General features: G+C 39.9%; 1 protein-coding gene across 2 annotated transcripts in view; it reads left to right on the top strand.

The window, feature by feature from the left end:
- zeb1b (zinc finger E-box binding homeobox 1b) overlaps positions 1-16,327 on the top strand; it is an 83,850-nt gene that overhangs the window by 27,967 nt on the left and 39,556 nt on the right. Inside the window, exon 1 of one of the 2 annotated variants that reach the window (XM_066664427.1) lies at positions 1,878-1,988. The exons of the other annotated variant lie outside the window; for it this stretch is intronic. The gene's annotated coding sequence lies outside the window, so the exon portion shown is untranslated. Of the gene's footprint in view, positions 1-1,877; positions 1,989-16,327 lie in introns of those variants that run through there. 2 annotated transcript variants of the gene reach the window in all.

Here is a 16,327-nt window from a genome sequence, read left to right as displayed (position 1 = left end):
TGGCGCAACCACACAATAGCGCAATTTATAGTGAAAAGGGCACAGTTCGGTCACAGCATTGGTTAGGAGCTGACTGTCCAGTCTGTAGAAAGGAGAGGAGAAGGCTTAGTGGAATGAAGAAAGAACTGAAGGCTATTATTGTGTGTTAAAGGAGCTTTGGCAACATGGCTGTTTGCACTCTGACCAGTCTATAACACTCTTATTTCATTCACCTACAGACCTACAAACAAACAAACACTCACACTCACAGTGAGAGAGTCATTGTGCCTGAGGACACGGCACAGGAGAGCAGGGTTGTCCTGGAAACAGGGCTTGATTGATTAAATGGTTATCACTCAGCGCATAAACCTCAGATGAGAGACTGTCTCTCTCTCTCTCTCTCTTTCCCCCCTCCCTCTCACGCTCTCGCTGGAGGATGTATTATAGAAGTCAAAGCTGTAATGCTTTATGATTTTCTCACAACAGAAGCAACATTTTACAAATTTGTATATTTCACAATGTGATGACTTTAGTCGGTGTGGTATAAATTTGGAGTAAAGAATGTAAAGATTCTGATCAGCAGTGTTGTTGTTTTGTTTGTTTTCTTAGGTTTAAGCAATGTGTGGTTTGTTTATTTGTGTGATTGGTAGGGCATCACCAAAAGAGAAAAAACGGAATAAGTTCTGTCACATTCTACCAGTGTTGTCTTGCCTGTGCCTGTTCTAGATTTGTCAAAGTCTGTTCAGCATCAGGTTTTGTACTTTACAGTACTGCCACTTTTGGATGATTTCACTATGGTTGAGAATCTCCCAGACTGCTTTGTTTTTAACACTGCACACTGTAATGTACAAATCACCTTAGCCATCATTTCAACAATTGCCCCCGAGGATTCTGGCAGGAGCCGCCACTGGCTGTAAGTACTGCTGGAATTACTGAACTTTGACCCTTTAGTGGGTTCCTGCTCAGTTTTGGTTCACATTAGGTTTGTTTCACATATACTGTTTCCATTTTACATTATGTAATTTTAATATACATTAAAATATCACAATAACTATTGGACAATATTTAAATCACTCCATGCACTGCTTTTTTATGCTGACTCTGTTTTGTGTTCCTTCTGTCTCTTCTCCTCTCCCCCAACACCCCACTACCCTATCTCTCTCTCTCTCTCTCTCTCTCTCTCTCTCTCTCTTCCTCTCTGCTGGAGTTTAGTCATCCATGGAATGTCATTCTGTCTCAGTCCAACAACAGCAGAGGCACTGTGTTTATATCACAAACATTCTTCTTTTTGCTTTTTTTATAATTTTTAAATAAATGTAATAATATCAATAATAATAATAAAAATAATAACTTGGATTTATATAGAACTTTTTAAGAATCCAAAGTGCTTACACAGATATTACAAAGAACAAAGTTCACCAAAAGACAAACAAAAACACAACAATACAGAGAGAACTAAACAGGACTGATAGCAGTTGTGAGAGTACATATCCAGACAAGCTCCCAAAATTGACTGTCACTGTAAATACCAGCAGTGTTAGCAGGCTGGGACCGGGAGACAGGCTCTCGTTTGATATTAGCAGCAGAGTTAGCAGGCTGCTAGCCACAGTCAGAAACAATGAGGACATGCTCCCTCTGTTAATATCAACGGCAGCTAGGGGCAGAGTTAGCAGTCTGCTAACTACTGAGTAACAGCAATACGGACACACTCCCCTGGCACATATAAACAGCATCTAGCGGCAGTGTTAGAAAACCTATACCCATCAAGCAGTGGCTATGAGGACACACTTCATCGGCTGTAAATCAGAACGCCAGCCACTGGCATTAACAATAGGCGCCCTCGATCAACAGCCCCTGCCAATGGAAGTGGCGAAAGCAGGCAGGTAGCTGCTGATCAGCAGTGACAAATTTAGGTTCGCCTAGTTAGCAGGCCTAGCCATTAGCATCAGTAATAACCATCAGTCAGCTGCTTAGATATTTTTTAAGATAGTTATAAATCGAACCAAAAGGTAAGATACTTTAATGTTTATAATCTCTGAATTGTGGCTCCTTACATGCTTTTGACTGTGACATGCGCTGACTTTATTGAGTCCAAATTGTATATACTGTGTTTAATGGCATAAATCATGACTCTTTTTTAGTTTTTTAGTTTAATTAATTTTATAGTAGTTTCTGACTAGTTACTGAACAATAATCACTGGGTTCCAGTGGTTAACTGAAGAAGTCGTGTATTTTATTTCCTGAGGTCAGTGAGAGAGCCTGTGGTTTTTGACCACACGCTGTATGACATAAATCTTAACCCATAACAGTGCGTTCTATTTACTTTCATTTTGTACTTAAAGCTCTCTAAAGTGACATTCTTTACATACACTACTGTAGTTCCCGCCTGAGTCTTCAGAGAAAATATCGAATTTAGGTTGGCAAATGTGAGTTAAAACATCAGTAATACACCTTTTGTGCTTCTGTATAGGCTTTATGATCATAAAGTCAAGATTTGATTTCATTTTTTATACTGTATGTGATCAGGTTTGATATGTATTGTTTTACATTGCTTATACAGGGGTTGGACAATGAAACTGAACCACCTGGTTTTAGACCACAATAATTTATTAGTATGGTGTAGGGCCTCATTTTGCGGCCAACACAGCGTCAATTCGTCTTGGGAATGACATATACGTCCTGCACAGTGGTCAGAGGGATTTTAAGCCATTCTTCTTGCAGGATAGTGGCCAGGTCTCTACGTGATGCTGGTGGAGGAAAACATTTCCTGACTCGCTCCTCCAAAACACCCCAAAGTGGCTCAATAATATTTAGATCTGGTGACTGTGCAGGTCATGGGAGATGTTCAACTTCACTTTCATGTTCATCAAACCAATCTTTCACCAGTCTTGCTGTGTGTATTGGTGCATTGTCGTCCTGATACACGGCACCGCCTTCAGGATACAATGTTTGAACCATTGGATGCACATGGTCTTACTGGTGCAATGTGCAATTAATGAAGATTGGCCACCAGGCTGCTCCAATTTAGCCATGAAACCTCCCACACTAAAATAGCAGGTGTTTCAGTTTCATTGTCCAACCCCTGTACATCAGTTGCACCCTGCATTGTTTTATATATAGAGGTATATTGTCAATACAGATATACATATGTAAATCTAAGTATACTGTTTTCAGTATTCTGTGAGTGTGAGTGTTAACTTCCTCTGATTCATCAGCATCTGAACACACCCTTTCTTCAAAATGCTTACACAGGACAACTCAAAAACATTCTGAGATTGAAATGTATTGTTGTCTGGATAATGTTCACTGGTCCATTCATTATAAAATATATGCACAAACAGCTGGTATTATTAAACTGTAAAATATGAGATATGAGTGTTTTGACAGTATTCTGTGCGAAACATGACCACGTCCTTTATTGTGTGTTTGTGTAGAAGTGAGGTGGCTCTTACTCCTCAGGGTTCAGTTTGATAGATCTCAGTTATTTCAGAACCTTGTCTTGCACTGTGTAGCTAGTGGAGATGCAAGTTGTCAAGTTAAGAAGACCTGTCTGCTCTGTGTGTGTGTGTGTGTGTGTGTGTGTGTGTGTGTGTCAGGTAGATCATTAGGTGTGTGGACAGGTCGTCCCTGAGGGAGGGAAGGGCCAGTCACTCTGATGTGAGGGTGCAGGTGGGAGTTGTGATTTTTCGGACGTCCTGGAGCACATCCAATTAACCACACACACCTCTACCACTTGCTGTGTGTAAGAGTGTGTGCGTGGGGGGGTTGTCAGGGTCTTTTACCTTCTCAAGGCCAAGGAGTGACTGACAGGTATGGCAGTGACATTTACATAACCCCTCTGTACAGCTTCCCAAGACTGACAGAACACTTGTCAGTGTGTGTGTGTGTGCTCACTCAGCTCTGTTTTTGTAGCCTCAGAAGTGGAAGACTGTGCGGAATGTAAATACACAAGCTACATAAACTGCCTTTATTGGGAGGAATGGATGTGTGTGTGTGTGTGTGTGTGTGTAGATTGCACAGTCATCATTCCATAGTTCATACTACATTAAATCTGTAGTAACATTAAAACTTTGTAAATACAAAACTGCAGCATGTGTGATGTAAGGATCATGTCAAATTTTGCTCATCTTTAAATTCTAACTCCACTATTCCAGAGAGAGACAAGAAATGTAGAAATTCGGATTCATTCAATTCTTAATTTTCCGGATATCTGTTTAAGATTTGTTATATTTTATTGTCATTCGTATGTGTCTGAAATGGCCTGATTAGAACTACACATCTTTTTGTAGGTCACAGTGAGATTTAAAGTTCCCCTGCATTGCCTGACCCTGAGTTTGTGCTTCACAGTGATTGAGTGTGAACAGGGTTGACATTTACAGATTAGCTTCAGTTGTCATTGAGTTATAGTAATAATAAATTAATTAGAAGTTGATATTTTGTCTCTAAGCAAAAGTGAAATTGCTGATGTTGTGGGACCCTGTGTGAGTGCGGAGCAGCTGTGGATCGTCACGTAATGGAAAAGCAGTGGGGAAACATTTCAGGTCGCAGAAAGTTCAACAGGAAGTCATGGGTGACTGTGCCAAGTTCATGACCCCGGAAGCAGATTATTTTAGATAAAGACTGGAGCAAATTCAACTATTGTGACCATGTCACGAGAAGGGAGGAGAGAGAGAAGGTTCTAAACTGTGTGTGTGTGTGTGTGTGTGTGTGTGTGTGTGTATGAAAAGCAGCCAAGTAGAGTCAAACATAGGATGCTCTGTTCTTTCTCCCTCACACACGAATGACATTCCTTACTCAGTGCCTTCAGTTTTAAGACCCAGCAGATGAACAGCAGAAAAAAGCTCTGCAGAAGAACAGCTAAACAATCTTCTCAGAGGAACAGCTGAACACTCTCCTCAGAGGAACAGCTGAACACTCTCCTCAGAGGAACAGCTGAACACTTTCCTCAGAGGAACAGCTGAATAGTCTCTGCAGAGGAACAGCTAAACAGTCTACTCAAAGGAACAGCTGAATTGTCTCTGCAGAGGGACAGCTAAACACTCTCCTCAGAGGAACAGCTGAACACTCTCCTCAGAGGAACAGCTGAACACTCTCCTCAGAGGAACAGCTGAACAGTCTCTGCAGAAGAACAGCTGAACACTCTCCTCGGAGCAACAGCTGAATAGTCTCTGCAGAAGAGCAGCTAAACAATCTTCTCAGAGGAACAGCTGAACATTCTGCTCAGAGGAACAGCTGAACATTCTGCTAAGAGGAACAGCTGAACATTCTCCTCAGAGGAACAGCTGAATAGTTTCTGCAGAAGAACAGCTAAACAATCATCTCAGAGGAACAGCTGAACACTCTCCTCAGAGGAACAGCTGAATAGTCTCTGCAGACGAACAGCTGAACCATCTCAGAGGAACAGGTGAACCATCTCAGGGGAACAGCTGAATAGTTTCTGCAGACGAACAGCTGAACCATCTCAGAAGAACAGCTGAACACTCTCCTCAGTGGAACAGCTTAACAATCTCTGCAGAGGAGCAGCTGAACTGTTGATTGAGATTGGCAGGTTAATCTCCAAGACCAAGTGTCGTCAGTCAGTCATAATATGTCATGGCTGCTTTGTTTTTTTCCTTTAAGTTAATTTAGCTGCGTCATTCTGCATCTGCAGTGGTTCGCTGTCTAGTTAAGCAGGAACTTCCTGGAAGGGTTCAGGGTGAATTCAGGTCCCTGACCAATAGTGAAGCTGCTCTGTACGCTCTCTGATTCTGTCTGAGCCAGCATGAGAGTTTCGGTTTCAAAAAGGGAGATATTATACAAATATTTCATGTGGATTAAAAAGTACAACACAAGCAAGAGTCACACTATACTCCGGTGTTCTGTCGAGATGAGCAACCTTGTCGGGAATGTGCTGCCATAGTGTATTTTTAAAAGTATGAGTGTCTAAGTAAAACAGTAGGCTAAAATAAGCATATCAGAAAATGCTCCCAACAGAAGTATAAAAAGGATATTTAAACAGTCTACCTCCCAGTATGAGGAGCACAACACCTGTTTAGCATTTGCAGACATTAATGAATTAAGTAAAATGCTTCATTTTATGTTATTGGCTGCTATGGGGACAGCTTTTTATGTTAACTAGCCTGAGCCTGGCATTTATGCTAAATCTTTCATTTGTTCAGATTTCAAGTGATCTTATACATAATGGGTTGGTGACCACTGCTGTAAAGAACAGCTGAACCATCTCCTCAGAGGAACAGCTGAGTAGTCTCTGTAGAGGAACAGAACACCATTAGATCTTTATTGTATAGTTCTATAATGAAAGTTTAAAGATGTTCACCTCCCTCTTTCTGGAGAAGAGAATGCAATGTACCTTTAGGGAACACAACTGGACCTTTAACCACTGTTGTACCCTTAAAGGTAAATTTACATTGTATACCTTCAGTGACAATGCTGTACCTCTACCGTACGTTTATGCTAACCTTTAGTGTGCAGTCTCTGCAGAGTGGTCTCTATAGACGAACAGAGTTGGAGACTCAAGGTTTTGTTCCAACAGTGATGTGATGTACTAACACTGTATAAAACAATATCAATTTAACTTAGTGTTTTTTCCTTTTCCATCTCCCTTTTCCCAATATTCACTTTCTCTTCCTTCCCTTTATCTCCTTTTTTTTAAATGTATGTTTTTCTGCCCTCCGTCTGTTTTTTTTCCTGTCCTCCCCTTTTCGTAATTTGTTCTGGTACATCAACACAAAGGCTGATTTCCCCTACACGTGTTTTCAACAGCAGGTGGGTGGGTGGGGGTTGGTACGGTGTGTTTTTCTTTTGCAGGTTTCATACACCCAGGTGGTGCTGCCATGCTCTGTCTAAACTGTGAGGTTTAGAAATGAACTGAAGCAAATGTTTTATGAAGTTTATCAAAGATATTGTAATAAGACACAGTAGAAAGAGTCACTGTGAAGTGTAAAAATATAAAAATAAATCTGGATTATTAGTGACTGCTTGCTAATCAATTTTAATAATAAACTGAACTGAACTGAACTAGTATTTAGTGACTTGTAGAGTGTTAATGTTTAAAAGTTCAGGTTTTGTTGTGTTCAGTGCTGTGTGTACGGGGATGGCGTATTGCTCCTGAATGATGATGAAAACAAAGATTTCTGTGGATGTGTTTGGTGGCTAAGCTCAGTGTCAAAAAACTGTTTTCACTTCTCACTTTCGTGCCTTCTGAGACTTAGGGGATGTAGAAGCATGTTGTTTATGGTTCGCCAGGTTGCCATGCCTTGGCAGAAGTGTGTGTTGTGTGTTACACCAACAGCGGTGGTATGTGCAGTAGCCAGAGGCTGGAATTTACCAGCAATTACATGATGAGTAATGGGAATCTTATTAACTATTTAAAAACCTTTAAAAAGACTAGGGGTTTGTGTATGGGCTCAGTCTCTTTCTTAACTACGACATTTTCATGTTTCATAATAGTTATAAAGTCATTATCATTTATTGTCACATCTTTATATGATTGCATTTTAATATATTGCATTATATTCATAACAAAGGTAATTCCGTGTTTTAAGGGGTTGATCCTGTCATTACCAGAACTCCCACACACACTTAGACACTTGTGTGTAAGTTGTCAGGTGATAGTTTTGGTCCTGGATTTGTCTAGAAGTGATTAGTCACAGTGTGCGAGAACATGAGCCATTAGAGAATATGTGTGAGGGTGTGTGTACCCTCCTCCTCACTTTATTACTATCTGTTCAATTTCTACAAACTCATCTGCTAACTGCTAATGGGAAATGATGAAGAAAGAGAAAGAGATGTAGCCTCAGGTAATGACAGAGAAAGAGAGAAAAATGGGTGTAAAAAGACAATACAAAAACATTATATCAGATACGGTAGTGAAGGATTTTAAAGGTGACTTTATGCTCATTTTTTATTTATTTATTTTGAGGTTGTAAAAATTGTGTGTGCTTAATTGTAAATTTGGGTTCAGATACAGGACCTTAAAGCTGTGAAACTCACATTATTAGTGGTGTCTACAAATTTTTGGACATATTGTATTAGGCCCAAATCTTACAGAGCTAATGGGGTGATTATGTAGTGTTTGTATTTAAGGATAATTAAAGAGAGAGAACAAGCAGGTCAGCTTTTTCCTTCTGGAGCAATGGAATGTTTCATCCATATTTCATTTTGCATTTTACACACACACACACATCCACCCTACACCACAACACATGGGGGTGGGGGGGTGTTAAAATGTTTAACTCGGAAGCTAAGTCACTGTACTTTTCTACTAGTCTGTTACTGTCATCATCATCAGCTTTTCACTTGTGTGTTACTATGCAGTGAAAGATATATGTGTGTGTGTGTGTGTGTGTGTGTGTATGTGTGTGTGTGTGTGGTATTGTTGATAATCCCTAATCCCTATGTTGTCTGGCTGGGCTGTTTGTTTCAGATTAAGGGTTTGTTTTCCACTATTTTGTTCCTCAGAACTCTAACTCTAACACTAATGGTGAAACCTGCTGTTTTATCCGTTCTTAAATATCGATGCCTATCACTGACATGGTAAACAAGAGGAACCAAATATGTTCTTAATTTCACTGTAGGAATGTCCAGACATTTTTACCAAAAAGTACCAAATGGTGCCTATTAAACGGATCATATGCTATGTCGTTTTTTTTCTATCCAGTACAGTTCACATGATATGAAGGATCACACTTCTTTGTAGTCCATCAGTGAACCGGTTTATTCTCTATGGAGTGGGCCTCACCTTGGACCACAGATAGTGTGATGTCCAGGTCACTAAGCATCAGGGTAATGGCCGTTACACAATGTGATGAAGTATCCTTGGAGATGGCAGTTAGCAATTTTAATGTAGAGTATTGAAGATACTTTTGGAGCATGTCTATTGGCCCATCATTGGATACTCAGTGTGAAGGACAGCGGATAGTGTTTAATAAAGTGTATATACAGGGGATCCTCGACTTACAACGTTGATCCGTTCCTACGTCGCATCGTAAACCGATTTTTGGTGTAAGTCGGAACATACGTACTTACTGTACATAAATAACATACTGTAAGCACTTATCCTAGCCTCCTCGGTCCCGAGCCGCGTAACCATGTATTCTCCCGCGCGCACACCAAACACGAAGTTCGAGTTACGACGTTTACGACGCAAAACCACTTAAGTCGAAACAAGGCTTTATACAGTAAATGGGAGATGTGTCGTAACCACGAAACATCGTAACTCGGGACTGACGTAACCCGAGGACCTCCTGTATTTTCATAGATTTATTTTACCATACAGTATCATCACAATGTCTAAGGATCATTTTACAGTAAACAAATGACAGTTGACAGTTTTATTAGTTTGAGAATGACTGGTCCAATTTTTTGAACTTATAAACACCATTTCTACAGAAAAAATATGAGGAAATGGAGTCTGCTCATAACTAATCTGTTTGGACCTCAAGGTTGAGTCCTCAGTGTGTGTACTTGTGTGTTTATGTTCCCACAAGGCACGTTATTTAGCCTGGCAGGTGAATGTCATGTATGGGAGTGTTGCCTAGATACAAAATTCAAATGTCATTATCCAAATGAGCAAAGGAGTCCCTCAGATTCCTCCCAAATTTCATTTCTCCATAGGCCTCACTACCCTGAAGATTTTGCTTCAGTCTTGGTTTTTTCCACTCCATTCTTTTTCTTAATAACACACTTCAGCTGTTTTATTTAATGCTTTACGATTTTTTTGTGTGCTTTTGCTGATTTTTAGTGCCACAATAATAGCATACTGCAAGAGGTCATATGATACTGACTGGTTTTGAGAGATGCTTTATGGTCAGTTTATTGCAGGATATTTTAAAGCTTTTCTAAGTGCTCTGTGTTTTTATTGGTTATTATGTAGAGAAAATGGTATATTCGGGAATCAGATGTTCGATTGGAGCCACAATGTGTGTTTATGTGTGAGTACACTTGTGTTATATAGGAAGGCTACATTTTTACATGAAAAATTGCTTGACATCTACAGAACAAATGTATTCAGTTACTTTGTTTACATCTTAACAACTTGTTTATACAGCTACTTTGAAGAATCAGTAGAGTTCCCCTTTAACCCTTAGGAAATCTATGGATTCACAGTAATGGAGGTCAATAATAGAAGTCAATGTATTCCAGCACTTGTCCTTTGGATTATATTATCAATGTTTTAAGCTGTGCAGACTTTATGTTGATTTTCTTAGCTCAGAGAAACAAAGTATTTGGATGCTACAGATTTTCAGATCAAGTTGAAAAACACAAAACATATTCTTTAAGACTAAGAACTGAATAATGAAGTGTGGAGTTCAGAGGGTTAATGTAAGTCTGGATGTGTGAAGTTCAGCAGCTTTGAACTCTCTGGCGTGTATCTGGTGTTGTGATGCTGTAGGCTTTTTCTTATCATCCAGTGGGATGCACTTGGCATAGGGCCAGATCTACAAAGCCATATTAAATGGGACTTGTATAGATTTTTTTTCATCTTTCTTCCTGCACTGCTTTTTGTACCAAAGTTAAAAAGAATCAGGGCCAAAATGACCATCAATCAGTCACACACCAGTCACACACACCTACCTTTCTATTGCGTCATACCTATTGTGTTTATTAAAAGCCAGTGTGTGTGTGTTGGTTTCCTGAACCGTCTAAGGACCTCCAAAGTAAAGTACAGGACGTTAAACACATTCAGTATGCACTGTAACCTTGCACAGGAAGGGCTGTGTTCAGGGTTGTGTTGGCTAATAGATTTATCCCAAACAAGGCGTGTAGTATCAAGGACAGGTAAGTGAAAACATGTAGGGGGCGGTCTGGCCAAAAACCTTTTAGTTTATCATGGTACAGTGTGTGTATTACACAGTATACAATTTTATATGTTTATAATTTACTACAATATATTATTAAGAACAAAACTAATTTAAAACCCTTTTCTAGTTTGACCTGTTCAACCATCTATAAATACAATCTGAAACCCAGCTACTCATGCCTTGCTCATTTTGTTACTGTAGTCCTCTTACTCTAATAAAGCTTTTAAACAACACTTCCAATTTACAGTTCTACTGATACAAATTATTTGTTCTAAATTTCCTGCAAATGTCTGTTAGAAAGACTGCTGCATTTCCATTTTCTATGTTACAATTCATCTTTATCTCAAAGTACAACAGGACCAATTGTTGAGTGGATACATCCAATATTTTTAATGTTAATGCATTTAAAATAATATAAATTAATCAGCGGATAGTAATTTTATGTATCACCTTGATTGAAATTAGGTGAATGAAATGAAACAAATACACATTTACACCATACAAATCACTGAAATCCACAAGGAAATGTTTTACTAGACCTATGTTAATTTAAATTTGCTCATCCTGCCCAGATAATGAAAAACATACAAACTGAAAAAACAACAACATTCATTCATTCATTCATTATCTGTAACCCTTATCCAGTTCAGGGTCACGGTGGGTCCAGAGCCTACCTGGAATCATTGGGCGCAAGGCAGGAATACACCCTGGAGGGGGCACCAGTCCTTCACAGGGCTACACAGACACACACACATTCATTCACACACTCACTTTTTCAGTCACCAATCCACCTGCCAATGTGTGTTTTTGGACTGTGGGAGGAAACCCACGGAGACACGGGGAGAACTCCTCACAGACAGTCACCCGAAGCGGGAATCGAACCCACAACCCGTGAGCTGTGTGACTGCGACACTACCTGCTGCACCACCATGCCGCCCAAACAACAACATAATTCTCTTAATATAAACTAAATAATGTATTCTGTGATACGTGTTATAAATACAATCTTAAAATATAAACATCTACACAGTGGCAGGCTCTGCTCCAGGGTCTAAAAACACTACATTTAACTGCGTCAGAGGGCAGCTTTCTGGCGCAGCAGCTAGCGTCGCAGTCACATGCCTCAAGAGACCAGGAGGTTGTGGGTTCAAGTCCTGCTTTGGGTGACTGTCTGTGAGGAGATTGGCGTATTCTCTACAGATGCTCCCACGGTCTAAATACATACGGTGTCATTTTTTTAAAATAAATTGGGATCTGCTAAATTAGCTCATAGGCTAAAACACCAAAACAGATCACCTCTCTGCTGTCAAACAGCAATTATATATATAATATGTTTACCACAAAACCGTTTGCAGCACTATATTTCCACTTTTGGTTTGAACAGTGCTTGTCCTGATAAAAACCACTGAGACGATAACTGTTTTTTCCACTGTTCCTTCTTTGGAACTCCACACAGTTCAAGAAGCTGCATGCTTCCAGGTGATTGGCTGTTTGTGTGTCACTTGTAGCATGGTCCATAATGAATGGATCTGATTGGCTGTTTAAGATCCATGACGGGGGCTTTTGTTTTCATATGTGTTCATAATGTCAAAAGAGGCGTAATGTCATGTGATTTTACCTGGTGGTTTGCATTTAATGCATTTAAGTGAAACTCTCAAAACTTCTACTGAACATTTTTCTTAATGTTACTGATGACGTGTCTTTTGTGATACACATTGCTATCATTTTATCACCCAGCCCAGTGTTTCAGCTAGTAAACCTGATATATATATATATATATATATATATATATATATATATATATATATATATATATATATATATATATATTATTATTATTATTATTATTATTATTATATATAATATATATAACCCATCACTGCTATTTACATGTCAATGCTCAGAGAGTGTTATTTTTTACTGTGTCACTATACACTTACAAAAGTTAGGTTACATTTCTTTTCTGAATTCAAAAGAATTTTAACTATTGGTTGCATCATTTGTGTGATTAGCACTGACCAGTACACACACACACACACACACACACTTGTGTGTAGTAGGAGAGCATGTGAGTGTGTGGACGTGTGTTTAAGTAGAGGACTTTAAACCCAACACAGTGATCAAAGAAATAGCAAGATAACTGCCCCCAACAGCATTTTAATTAGCTACAGTAGTACTTTCACACTCTCTCTCTCTCTTGGATTGGACCGGCTGAAGTTCCCTATTTCTCAAGCTTAGTTAGTTTTACAGACCCTTAGTAACATGCTCCACCAAACGCACACTCCCCTATTCTCATGGCTGGTTAAGCTCTGTGTGTGTGTGTGTGTGTGTGTGTGTGTGGATGTATTGGTCAGAGGTAATAGAAAATGGCTCAGCGAACTCCAAAAGGGTGGACCCCACTCTAAAGCTCCCTGCTGAGTCTCAAAGGGAAATTAGTGCAGCTGCTGGAAGATGAACATGACTGTCATGCACGGTTGATCTGGTGATTAAGGGTATAGATGGTGAGCAGTACTTACCTTAACTTAATGTAGTTAATCGCCCAAGACGTATTTGTTATCCAGAGTTTGCTTTGCTACAGTTGAAGTAGCACTACAAGTCTAAAGAAGCTAATAGCAGTAGAAGCTTATGCAACAATTACTGTTGCACAAACTTCATAGATTCATAGATATCCTTCATTACAATGCTCAACCTCTAAGGGCTGTTTGACTTTAATTGAATTGAATTAAATGACCTTTATACAGCTTTAGGCAAGTGCGTGATTTAGGCGTACATTTTACATAATGCACATTGTTGAGCCTTAGCTTCTTTTTGAGTGTAGTGTATAACAACATTTATAATCTGGTTTAATCACGATATAAAAATGCATTTTATGTCATTATACAACGTACAATGACATTTCTTCTCTGCACACACACACACACACACACACACACACCAGTGCACCAGGGACAGTGAGCATACATACACACCTGGAGCGAAGGGCAGCCATACCCAGCACTCAGCAGGTATCAGTTAAGGATAAGGTGCCTTGCTCAAGGACACCTCAGACATGGATGTGAAGGTAGGAAAAGGCACTGCCTGACCCTGAGTTAATGTCCTACTGCGATGCCCTGACTCAGTATGTTATTAATTATAAACAAAAGATAACTAACCTGATGTCCTTTAATATGTATCCCAGTATGATGGCTACTCTACACTGTGACGTCACCTGAAACACATGGGTATGTGTGACATGTTTGTGTGTGTGTGTGGGTGTGTGTGTGCCTCCCTGTGGCATCTCTTCACCTCTGTAAGTGTCAGGCTGTCTGACTCTTCTGCTTTATGAGACCTGACCTTTAAAAACAAGAGCAAGTACATGCGTGTGCACACAGACAGACCCCATTCTTCCCACTTTCTCCATCGTCTCTGTTTTGGTCTCCATCTCTCTCTCTCTCTCTCTCTCTCTCTCTCTCTCACTGTGAGTGCGAGTGTGTGTGACAGTGTCTTGCCTCGGGCTTGAGCTCTCAGTAAAGATGTACATTGACTTTGACAGCGATGCTTTGTCTTTTTAAGTCATTAGCAGTTTTCCTACATGCTCCACTCTCTTGGCCCTCTGTCTCACTGTCTCTTCTCCTCTTTTCTCCACATTCATCCAGGCCTCATAAAGACCCACTGGAGTTGGAGAGCTCTATGTTTGTGCTCAGTGGTATTGCATTTGATCTTGCTGTGCCATCTTGGGCTGTGTGTGGATCTTTATGGTCTGAGCCCAAATAACTTCATTAACAAGCCTGATATTGTAAGAGATGAGACTCGGTTTTTCCACGTGTGATTCCCTGTGAGCTGAAGTTGCTGTGTCTAATGTCTGAAAAGATGCTGTGGCCTGAGAGTGTCCTGAAATGTACACCATAGCATGTAGGAGGCTTTGTACAGGCGTTGTAACTGCCTGAAGCACTGAGTGGGTTCGGTGAGCTCAGCCCAGCAGCTACATTTACAAAACATCATCGAGTTTACAGACAATACATTTGGTATAAATGAGTGTATGATACATTAAATAAACACTGAACATTCCAGGTGTCTGTTTTCACTAATCACTAATGGAGTATATTCGTTAACAAGGAAAGTCCCATTGAAAATATGCCATAGAAGGCACCTGTTTTCAATGTTTGTGCTTTCATTTGAGAAAAAGCTGCATACTTCCTGTATGTTCAGTATTTTCAAGTGTTTTGTTGCAACATTCATTAAAAGCCAATATACGTTTAAGCAAGCATTCGTTGTTAGTGAAACTATTTGCTAGTGAACTAAGCAGATAATTTATGCATGAAAAATTAATATCAACTAAAGTCTTTAGTTTTTTTCACAGTGGTTAATCAAATATACTATACATAAACGCACAAATTCTCCTTTGCCACAGAAGAGTTCTCATAGTCTTGACCTCATTTACCACCAATACTGCTTAAACTGGAAGTGTTTGTTGGAGGTTAACTCTTTTCCAGCATGAGCTCATTATCACTTATGTTATCATTCTTGATCTGTTCTGAAATTGTGAAATATTCATCACAGAGCGTGTAGTATCTATTTCCACAATTTAAAAATATCTATAGGTGTAAGATATACTTGCTCTTTTTTAAGTATCATGGTTGCACCAAGCTTATGGCTGCAGAGAAGTCAACACCCACACACACAATCACACACACACTCTCTCTCTCTTGCTTGTATTATGTAAAGATGCACTCTTGAAGTGCTCTGGGCCTGTGTCAAGGATGACTCTGTTGAAGAGTTGGTGCCTATAAGCACAAATAAAAAAAATGAAAAGCTGCGGCCATATCGGCAACACGGTGGTGCAGCTCCAGGGACCTGGAGGTTGTGGGTTCAAGTCCCACTCCGGGTGACTGTCTGTGAGGAGTTTGGTGTGTTCTCCTCGTGTTCGTGTGGGTTTCCTCCCACGGTCCAAAAACACACATTGGTAGGTGGATTGTCGACTCAAAAGTGAATGTCTGTGTTGCCCTGTGAAGGACTGGTGCCCCCTCCAGGCTGTGTTCCTGCCCTGCACCCAACGATTCCAGGCTCTGGACCCGCCGTGACCCTGAACTGGATAAGTGATTACTGACAATGAACTTATAGCCTGATGTACAAGAGGTGGGACTTTTCCACGTGTGATTCCCTGCGAGCTGAAGCTGTTGTGTCTGATGTCTGAAAGGATGCTGTGGCCAGAGAGTGTCATAAAATGTACACTATGTAGATGGCTTTTGTACTGGCAACGGCCACATTTACAAAATCCCATCTATTTTTTAAGAAGGAAGACATCAGTTTACACAGCACCTGTAAGTGTTGGAAAGTACACGGCAGAAAAATACCACATTCCTTAAAGCAGTTACATGATTCATCATATGTATGACAGTACAGGGACCTTCATTTCCACAGAGGATCCGCGTGATGAAAAATGCTGTTGTTTAATGCTCTATAAAAACTGACCGAATGTGACAGAATTGATTAAAATAATGATAAAATAACATCATATTCCACACTTCTGAAGTAATGGTGTGTATTTAAACTTTGTACCGTTACTG

Source organism: Hoplias malabaricus, chromosome 3, assembly GCF_029633855.1.
Source record: "Hoplias malabaricus isolate fHopMal1 chromosome 3, fHopMal1.hap1, whole genome shotgun sequence".
Lineage (NCBI taxonomy): Eukaryota > Metazoa > Chordata > Actinopteri > Characiformes > Erythrinidae > Hoplias > Hoplias malabaricus.
Note: the sequence above shows the minus strand (reverse complement) of the source record. Positions and strands in the feature narration are given on the sequence as shown.